General features: G+C 40.7%; 1 long non-coding RNA gene across 2 annotated transcripts; it reads left to right on the forward strand.

Annotated features, from left to right (window-relative positions):
- The first annotated feature begins 233 nt into the window (after positions 1–233).
- LOC138946838 (uncharacterized) lies at positions 234–4,686 on the forward strand. 2 transcript variants are annotated; one of them, XR_011449436.1, is made up of 5 exons: positions 234–404; positions 1,240–1,316; positions 2,155–2,231; positions 3,075–3,151; positions 4,012–4,686. It is a non-coding gene; the product is annotated as an uncharacterized lncRNA (long non-coding RNA). The 2 variants fall into 2 exon arrangements; XR_011449435.1 differs by lacking the exon at positions 2,155–2,231.
- Positions 4,687–9,651: the final 4,965 nt, after the last annotated feature.

The raw sequence follows: 9,651 nt of genomic DNA on the forward strand, positions 1-9,651 counted from the left end.
TCCTACGATTGACAAAAGGGTCTTTCCTGGCAAAAATTGCTTAGGCACAGTTAATAATTGTCTACTTATACCCGTGTGACTTGGAATAATAGGCCGTGAAAGGTAAATATGCGCCAAAATGGCTGCAATCTACTGGCCGTATAAAATTTCATCTCACACGGCATCACTGCAGAGCGCCTAGAACTGTACCCACGGAATATGCGCGATATAAGCCTCATTGATTGATTGATTGAATTATGAGCTATGAATTTAACACGCTCAAGTTCAATTTTACCCATACACCTGTGTACAATCTATATATTCTTTTTCCTCATTTTCTTCACATAGGAAGACGCCATTCGCTTCCGCAGACAAGGCGACAGATCGGGGGATGTCCACTGGACAACTTTGCGCACTTTTGCCAGGTAAATCCCAATTAATTGACGAATGATTGTGCTCCAAACATCAGCATTTTTCATTAATTTGGGTCATAGCAAATGCAGGTTCTAACAATTTCAGCATTTTTCATTTATTTGGGTGATTGCATGTGCACGTTCTGGGTTTAGTGAGTGTGATTTTGATTACTTCCCTTGAGTTGGAAAAGTATTTTGTTTCACAAATGTTCTGAGTATGGTTTTAGTTTGTTCTTTCAGATTTTCACCATAGCGACTAAGTACCAATGAATTGATAGCAAATGCAGGTTCTACAAATGTCAGCATATTTAATTTATTTGGGTGATTGCAAGTGCACGTTCTGCAAATTTGGAGACATAGCTCAGTTGGTAGCGCGCTGGATTTGTATTCAGTTGGCCGCTGTCAGCGTGAGTTCGATCCCAGGTTCGGCGGAAAATTATTTCACAGAGTCAAGTTTGTGTGCAGACTCTCTTCGGTGTCAGAACCCCCGTTTACACTACATTGGGTGTGCACGTTAAAGATCCCACGATTGACAAAAGGGTCTTTCTTGGAAAAAATTGCTTAGGCACAGTTAATAATTGTCTACCTATACCCGTGTGACTTGGAATAATAGGCCGTGAAAGGTAAATATGCGCCAAAATGGCTGCAATCTACTGGCCGTATAAAATTTCATCTCACACGGCATCACTGCAGAGCGCCTAGAACTGTACCCACGGAATATGCGCGATATAAGCCTCATTGATTGATTGATTGAATTATGAGCTATGAATTTAACACGCTCAAGTTCAATTTTACCCATACACCTGTGTACAATCTATATATTTTTTTCCTCATTTTCTTCACATAGGAAGACACCATTCGCTTCCGCAGACAAGGCGACAGATCGGGGGATGTCCACTCGACAACTTTGCGCACTTTTGCCAGGTAAATCCCAATTAATTGACGAATGATTGTGCTCCAAACATCAGCATTTTTCATTAATTTGGGTCATAGCAAATGCAGGTTCTAAAAATTTCAGCATTTTTCATTTATTTGGGTGATTGCATGTGCACGTTCTGGGTTTAGTGAGTGTGATTTTGATTACTTCCCTTGAGTTGGAAAAGTATTTTGTTTCACAAATGTTCTGAGTATGGTTTTAGTTTGTTCTTTCAGATTTTCACCATAGCGACTAAGTACCAATGAATTGATAGCAAATGCAGGTTCTACAAATGTCAGCATATTTAATTTATTTGGGTGATTGCAAGTGCACGTTCTGCAAATTTGGAGACATAGCTCAGTTGGTAGCGCGCTGGATTTGTATTCAGTTGGCCGCTGTCAGCGTGAGTTCGATCCCAGGTTCGGCGGAAATTTATTTCACAGAGTCAAGTTTGTGTGCAGACTCTCTTCGGTGTCAGAACCCCCGTTTACACTACATTGGGTGTGCACGTTAAAGATCCCACGATTGACAAAAGGGTCTTTCTTGGAAAAAATTGCTTAGGCACAGTTAATAATTGTCTACCTATACCCGTGTGTGACTTGGAATAATAGGCTGTGAAAGGTAAATATGCGCCAAAATGGCTGCAATCTACTGGCCGTATAAAATTTCATCTCACACGGCATCACTGCAGAGCGCCTAGAACTGTACCCACGGAATATGCGCGATATAAGCCTCATTGATTGATTGATTGAATTATGAGCTATGAATTTAACACGCTCAAGTTCAATTTTACCCATACACCTGTGTACAATCTATATATTCTTTTTCCTCATTTTCTTCACATAGGAAGACGCCATTCGCTTCCGCAGACAAGGCGACAGATCAGGGGATGTCCACTCGACAACTTTGTGCACTTTTGCCAGGTAAATCCCAATTAATTGACGAATGATTGTGCTCCAAACATCAGCATTTTTCATTAATTTAGGTCATAGCAAATGCAGGTTCTAACAATTTCAGCATTTTTCATTTATTTGGGTGATTGCATGTGCACGTTCTGGGTTTAGTGAGTGTGATTTTGATTACTTCCCTTGAGTTGGAAAAGTATTTTGTTTCACAAATGTTCTGAGTATGGTTTTAGTTTGTTCTTTCAGATTTTCACCATAGCGACTAAGTACCAAAGTACCAATGAATTGATAGCAAATGCAGGTTCTACAAATGTCAGCATATTTAATTTATTTGGGTGATTGCAAGTGCACAATCTGCAAATTTGGAGACATAGCTCAGTTGGTAGCGCGCTGGATTTGTATTCAGTTGGCCGCTGTCAGCGTGAGTTCGATCCCAGGTTCGGCGGAAATTTATTTCACAGAGTCAAGTTTGTGTGCAGACTCTCTTCGGTGTCAGAACCCCCGTTTACACTACATTGGGTGTGCACGTTAAAGATCCCACGATTGACAAAAGGGTCTTTCTTGGAAAAAATTGCTTAGGCACAGTTAATAATTGTCTACCTATACCCGTGTGACTTGGAATAATAGGCCGTGAAAGGTAAATATGCGCCAAAATGGCTGCAATCTACTGGCCGTATAAAATTTCATCTCACACGGCATCACTGCAGAGCGCCTAGAACTGTACCCACGGAATATGCGCGATATAAGCCTCATTGATTGATTGATTGAATTATGAGCTATGAATTTAACACGCTCAAGTTCAATTTTACCCATACACCTGTGTACAATCTATATATTCTTTTTCTCATTTTCTTCACATAGGAAGACGCCATTCGCTTCCGCAGACAAGGCGACAGATCGGGGGATGTCCACTCGACAACTTTGTGCACTTTTGCCAGGTAAATCCCAATTAATTGACGAATGATTGTGCTCCAAACATCAGCATTTTTCATTAATTTGGGTCATAGCAAATGCAGGTTCTAACAATTTCAGCATTTTTCATTTATTTGGGTGATTGCATGTGCACGTTCTGGGTTTAGTGAGTGTGATTTTGATTACTTCCCTTGAGTTGGAAAAGTATTTTGTTTCACAAATGTTCTGAGTATGGTTTTAGTTTGTTCTTTCAGATTTTCACCATAGCGACTAAGTACCAATGAATTGATAGCAAATGCAGGTTCTACAAATGTCAGCATATTTAATTTATTTGGGTGATTGCAAGTGCACGTTCTGCAAATTTGGAGACATAGCTCAGTTGGTAGCGCGCTGGATTTGTATTCAGTTGGCCGCTGTCAGCGTGAGTTCGATCCCAGGTTCGGCGGAAATTTATTTCACAGAGTCAACTTTGTGTGCAGACTCTCTTCGGTGTCATACCCCCCCCCCCCCCCCCCCCCCCCCACCGCGTGTACACTACATTGGGTGTGCATGTTTAAGATCCCACGATTGACAAAAGGGTCTTTCCTGGCAAAAATTGCTTAGGCACAGTTAATAATTGTCTACCTATACCCGTGTGACTTGGAATAATAGGCCGTGAAAGGTAATTATGCGCCGAAATGGCTGCAATCTACTGGCCGTATAAAATTTCATCTCACACGGCATCACTGCAGAGCGCCTAGAACTGTACCCACGGAATATGTGCGATATAAGCCTCATTGATTGATTGATTGAATTATGAGCTATGAATTTAACACGCTCAAGTTCAATTTTACCCATACACCTGTGTACAATCTATATATTCTTTTTCCTCATTTTCTTCACATAGGAAGACGCCATTCGCTTCCGCAGACAAGGCGACAGATCGGGGAATGTCCACTCTCTTCCGCTGCAGTTAGTGATCAGGTATCGACAACTTTGTCCACTCTTCATTGTGGGTGACGCGAACTGCGACAAGATTTCTTTCCCAATTCTATAATTGGTGTTACATATTGTTTTTACACATTTTAACTAGCATGCTTCTTGATTGAAGCGTGACAAAATCATTTTGTCACATTGACTGAATTTTCAGACTGTCCACATTGACTGAAATCTCATAAAAGGGCAGAACCCACTGTATATTTACCAATGGTTTACTTTTTCATTCCTATTTGCTGATGTGTAACACCATGATCCACAACCCACACCCAATTTAGCTGCTACAGTGTGTGAACAAACTATTGATGTACTTTTTACAATGAGCGGTTTTGCTGCTAGCATTGGTGACCTCCCTGGGCCCAAGGGAGAGAAGCGTCTTACCTACCTGGCGCGAACGCTAGAGGACACGGGTTAAAAATTGCTTCTTTGTGATGTGTAAATCGGTACTTTTCTATTTAATTTCTGCAGCTTAGGTAACTGCGCCATGTGTAAAAGATGGGTAGCATATGATTCGGACATATCTCGACACCACACATTTAAAAAAACAATGAAGACTATGGGCAATTACCTAAGCTACAGAATAAAATAGAAAAGTACCGATTTACACATCGCAAAGAAGCGATTCCCCCCCCCCCCCCCCCCCCCCCGTGTTTTCTAGCGCTCGCGCCAGGGGAAGTAAGCAGCAAAAGCGCTCATTACAAGTGTTCTGCATCTGAAAATTGGTTGATGATGGTCTGGAAAGATAGCTTTTGTTGTCAAAGTCAGGGTACTTGCCTCACAGAGTGACTGGATGTGCAACTATGTTTGCATTCAGATCATTTCAAACCTAAGTTGGTGATGTGTAAATATTTGTTTTTATTCTCTTTGTACACACCTTTGCAACTTTAGTTCAGTGTGTTGTGTGTGGTTTTAGTTGTTACATATACATTGATATTTTGTTCATTTTGCACATGATTGCATTTTCTCAATGCCTTTGAGTTTGCTACTGTGTGTGTGTGTGTGTGTGTGTGTGAACAAACTGTACTTTTGCTGTACTTTTTGCAAGTACGGGTGTACTGATGTGCAACTATGATAGTGTTCTTCATTGCGATCATTAGTGCTGTCTTTTTATCCAGCTCCCAATTGTGAGCATGACGATGTGCACACAGTTCATTTGCACATTTAGCGTTGTGTGAGAGTGTTTTTCTCTATACATATGCATGGTGATCTGTAAACATTTTGCTTCTATGTAAACATGTTGTTGTTCGCAGAACCAACTTCACATTTTAACTACTTTTTATTCACATGTTTGCCAAAGTGTAAACATTTTGTTCCATTTAACGCTGGTTGTTTTTTTCCTGTCTCAAGACATGTATGGTGATGTGTAAAAATATTGTTCTATGGGCACATTTTTTTGCACATTTATGTACTTCACTTATGTCAATGTAGCCGCTAATTTAAGTGCAGTCGATCGTACAAACATTTCATTGTGGGTGACTCGAGCTGTCGGCGAACTGCGACAAGATTTCTTTCCCAATTATATAATTGGTGTTACATATTGTTTTTGTACATTTTAACTAGCATGCATCTTAATTGAAGCGTAACAAAATCATGTTGTCACATTGACTGAATTCTCAGACTGTCCACATTGACTGAAATCTCAAAAGGGCACACATTAACGCTGTTTTATCCTTTCCCAATTATATGAAAATTTGATAGGCGTTTTATTGTTCACAGTACCAACTGTTACTTTTTCCTATTTGCTGATGTGTAAAACTGTTATTGTACGGTGCACACTATTTTCTCCCAATAAATTTATGGCATTTTGTTTTGTATGATGCCATCAAACATTTAACACGTTTTTGTTGCTTATTCACAATTAATTCTGTAATTTATAAAGAAGAAAATCCCGTGCGTAGCACGGGTATCACTAGTATCTATATAGATAGATACAAGATGAATACCCGCTTCGCCGGGTATGGCTTCGCCGGGAAGAAGTAGAGCCGAATACCCGGCTTTGCCGTTGACACTGGCGCACCGTACGAAGGAAGGAAGATAAACGCGCAAAACACTGGAGAAGATAAGGAAGAGTTACTGGGAATGGATGTACAGAAAAACCAAAATCGGTTCAGCGCTGCGCGCTGAGAGCACGTGTTGAAAATTTTCGCCGGGAAGAAGTAGAGCCGAATACCCGGAAGTCTAAGGACTTCCAGAACACCCTAGGTATCTTGGCTTTTCTTGCTGTTTTCGAAATTAGGGGGTATATATACTATAAGTTGATTTCTGCCATTAAACAATTGATAAAGAAGTATTTATCTGTTTTTATCTTGTACACACATAAATACACTTTCAAAACATTTGACTTTTGTTAGTCTATGGAGACCTTGATATGTGAACAAAAACCATTTCCCTGGCCAATTTAGGTAAAACTCGCGTTCGGATCGAGGACAGCATCATGCAAACATATAGACAGCCCAAGACAAGTAACTTTGTAGTGAATATCTGTTATATGTTTGAAGTTTATTTAAACCATTTAGTATTAGTGGTTTGCTGTCTTCTTTCTGGAGTCAGGCTTGCATCAAGTTTGTTTGATAGATTTTCACGTTTTGAGGGCAACTTTCGTTTCGCTTGATTTTCTATGGAAAAAACCCACTGCGTATAATATTTTTCTTTGTTTTGTGTTGTACTGAACCTAATTAATTAAAATAACATCCATTTTCACAGTATTTCACAGTTTTATTTTTGACTGGAAGTGTGAGAGAATGGGAAATGACTGAAATCAATACAGTGAAACCTGCCGTACCCTTATTTGAGCGGCGGTCACGTGATCCCTATAATAAAATGACACGGGAATTAATGCTTTAATTTGGGTGCGAAATTTGTTGCAATAATGTTTTGGCCAAGTTTATATATATATATATACATCTCTTTTGTGTCCGGAATCACGCGCGGCTGATAGATTATGATACGATTTAGGGTGAACAAGCGGAGCTTTTTGGTTCTGATTAACTAGTGAATTTAACTAGCAGGCATGTTTGGTCAAAGACCCACTCCGCCTCCCGTAAACCATCTTTTGTGATCACAGAGCTCCCCGAGCTTTTATATACAGTACAAACATACATGTACTTCCATTCCGGAAACAACATGGCTGCTTTCTGTTGAGAGTGAGACATTTTTTTTAAAGAATGTATTTCGTGTCAATAGGCCCGTATGAATCGTATGTTATGGCGCTTGACCTAACTTTTAAATTCTATAAAATAAATTGACAGTTTGTGAGACAAACATGGTTAAAACACGAAATAACTGTTTTATCGTCAAGACAAAGTCGAAGTTTTGAAAGTAGGGATGTAGGTCAAGCGAGGTGGGTGACTGGGTTGACTGGTGCGAATAAGATGCAGCTCTTTTCATTTGATGACGAGAATGTCGGGTACCCAAAATGATACAACTTTGCCTTTTTTTAAATGCTGGTCGACTGAGATTTCGAACATGTAATACCGTTTGTTGCTGTGCTAGTACTAGTGTAGATTGAGTATTGCGCGCACAAGAACGTACTTACACTTACACTTCAGATGAGCAGCATCTTACCATTGCCCAAGCAGACTTAGTTTCCGCAAACCGCCACAACTTCTTTGAAGACGCTGCCATTCGGATTGTGTAACTATCAGTCATTTGTTGTATTTTAGATGCTGAGGTAAACAATACCAAGCGGGTATAGAGTCGTATTGAAACTGCACACGACTCAATTAATCATGTATTTAACAAAAATATTAAAAAATCAAATATAAAAAGTTGAAGTTGGTCACACGGGGCCTCGATGGCTCGGGGGTTGAATAAACCACGAGAACCGGTGTGTGGTTTACGCGTGCTTTCTTTCTTTCTTTTCTTTCTTTATTAGGTGTTTAACGTCGTTTTCAACCACGAAGGATATATCGCGACGATGAAAGGGGGTGGGGGGAGATGGGATAGAGCCACTTGTTAATTGTTTCTTGTTCACAAAAGCACTAATCAAAAATTTGCTCCAGGGGCTTGCAACGTAGTACAATATATTACCTTACTGGGAGAATGCAAGTTTCCAGTACAAAAGATTTTATTTTTGGGTAGCGTGACTCACGCTTCCAATATTTTGTTTTCTGTTTGCTGAGAACATGTGCTTTGCCTAAAAATACTGACCAATCAAATTTATGTCACTATGAATAGCCACGCCCAAACAAGTGCAGCAACAGTTTGACACTGGAGCGCTGTCCACGCTTTTTTTTTAAACGCACGAAATGCACGGGATTTGAGAGGAGTTTTGCGCTTGGCATTTTCCAAATAAGGATATCCTACTATGAGTACTGCGCTGGAATACTACAATGAATTTTCAAACGGCTACACTGGCTTCGTCTTTCCTGATCGAAAGGGGGTGTATTGTTGATATTTGTAGATAATAGACTCTGCATTTTAATGGTCAAATGGCGATTTCGGAATAAAAATGTAGACAAGGACCTTAAAGTGAAAGATGTCATCAGAGTGGTGCTTTAAACGGTTGAAAAAGTTTCATCAGTGATTCTTACTCTGTCTATCTATCTGTCTGACTACCTGTTTGTCTTTCTGTCTGTCCCTGGCTCTTTCTCTGTGACAAATGATACTTTATTCCTGGCTTTTCCAGTCGGTTTACCCAGATACTGAGAGGGAATGAGGAAGGCGTGAAAGGGTAGAGGGTGGAGTGATCGAGTTAGGCCTACACACTCACTACACACGATGGGTGATACGCGCCCGCCTTGGTGTCAGGGGATACAAAAAATACAAAAAAACACCTTGAAACTTTGCAGTCTTACTTCACAAGACCGCTTATTTATACAGTCACTCAGCTACTTCTTCTTCTTCTTCTTCTTCTATTGACACTGTTAGTCCGGGCAACATTTCATATTTGTAATCCCACCGGTTCTTCCCCCAAACATTACAGGTAGCCGCCGACAGTTTCTTTCTGTGTCGATCGTTTACTAACCCTGCGTCATGTGGGTGTTGCCTATCACAGCGTGACCAAGCCATCCTGCAACCAGGAAGAAACCCCTGGTCGTTACGCATGCTTTGCGTGAATAAATATAAGCCCCCCCCCCCCCTCCTCTAGCTGTCCTTTGATAAATATGATTTGAAATGTCCCCCCCCCCCTCAATCAGTTTATATAGATAAATATGACTGAAATTATTATATAGATGAATATGACTCACATCTTGCCCCCCCTCCCCCTCACTCTGTTCATAGATGAATACGACTAAAATGTGTCCCCCCCCCCCCTCAAACTGTTTATATAGATAAATATGACTTAAATGTATCCCCTCCCCACCCCCAACGCTGTTCATAGATAAATATAACTCAAATTTGACCCCCCCCCCCCCCCCCACTCTGTTCATAGATAAATATGACAGAAATTCCCCCCCCCCCCCCCCTCTCACGCTTTTCATAGATAACTATGACTGGAATTTACCCCCCCCCTCCCGCACGCTTAACAATAACTATGACGCAAATTAGGCTCGCCCCCCCCCCACCTCTGCCCATTATAAATGACAAGAATCTGCTGCCCAAACCCCCC

The sequence above is a fragment of the Littorina saxatilis genome, linkage group LG1 (genome assembly GCF_037325665.1).
Source record: "Littorina saxatilis isolate snail1 linkage group LG1, US_GU_Lsax_2.0, whole genome shotgun sequence".
NCBI lineage: Eukaryota > Metazoa > Mollusca > Gastropoda > Littorinimorpha > Littorinidae > Littorina > Littorina saxatilis.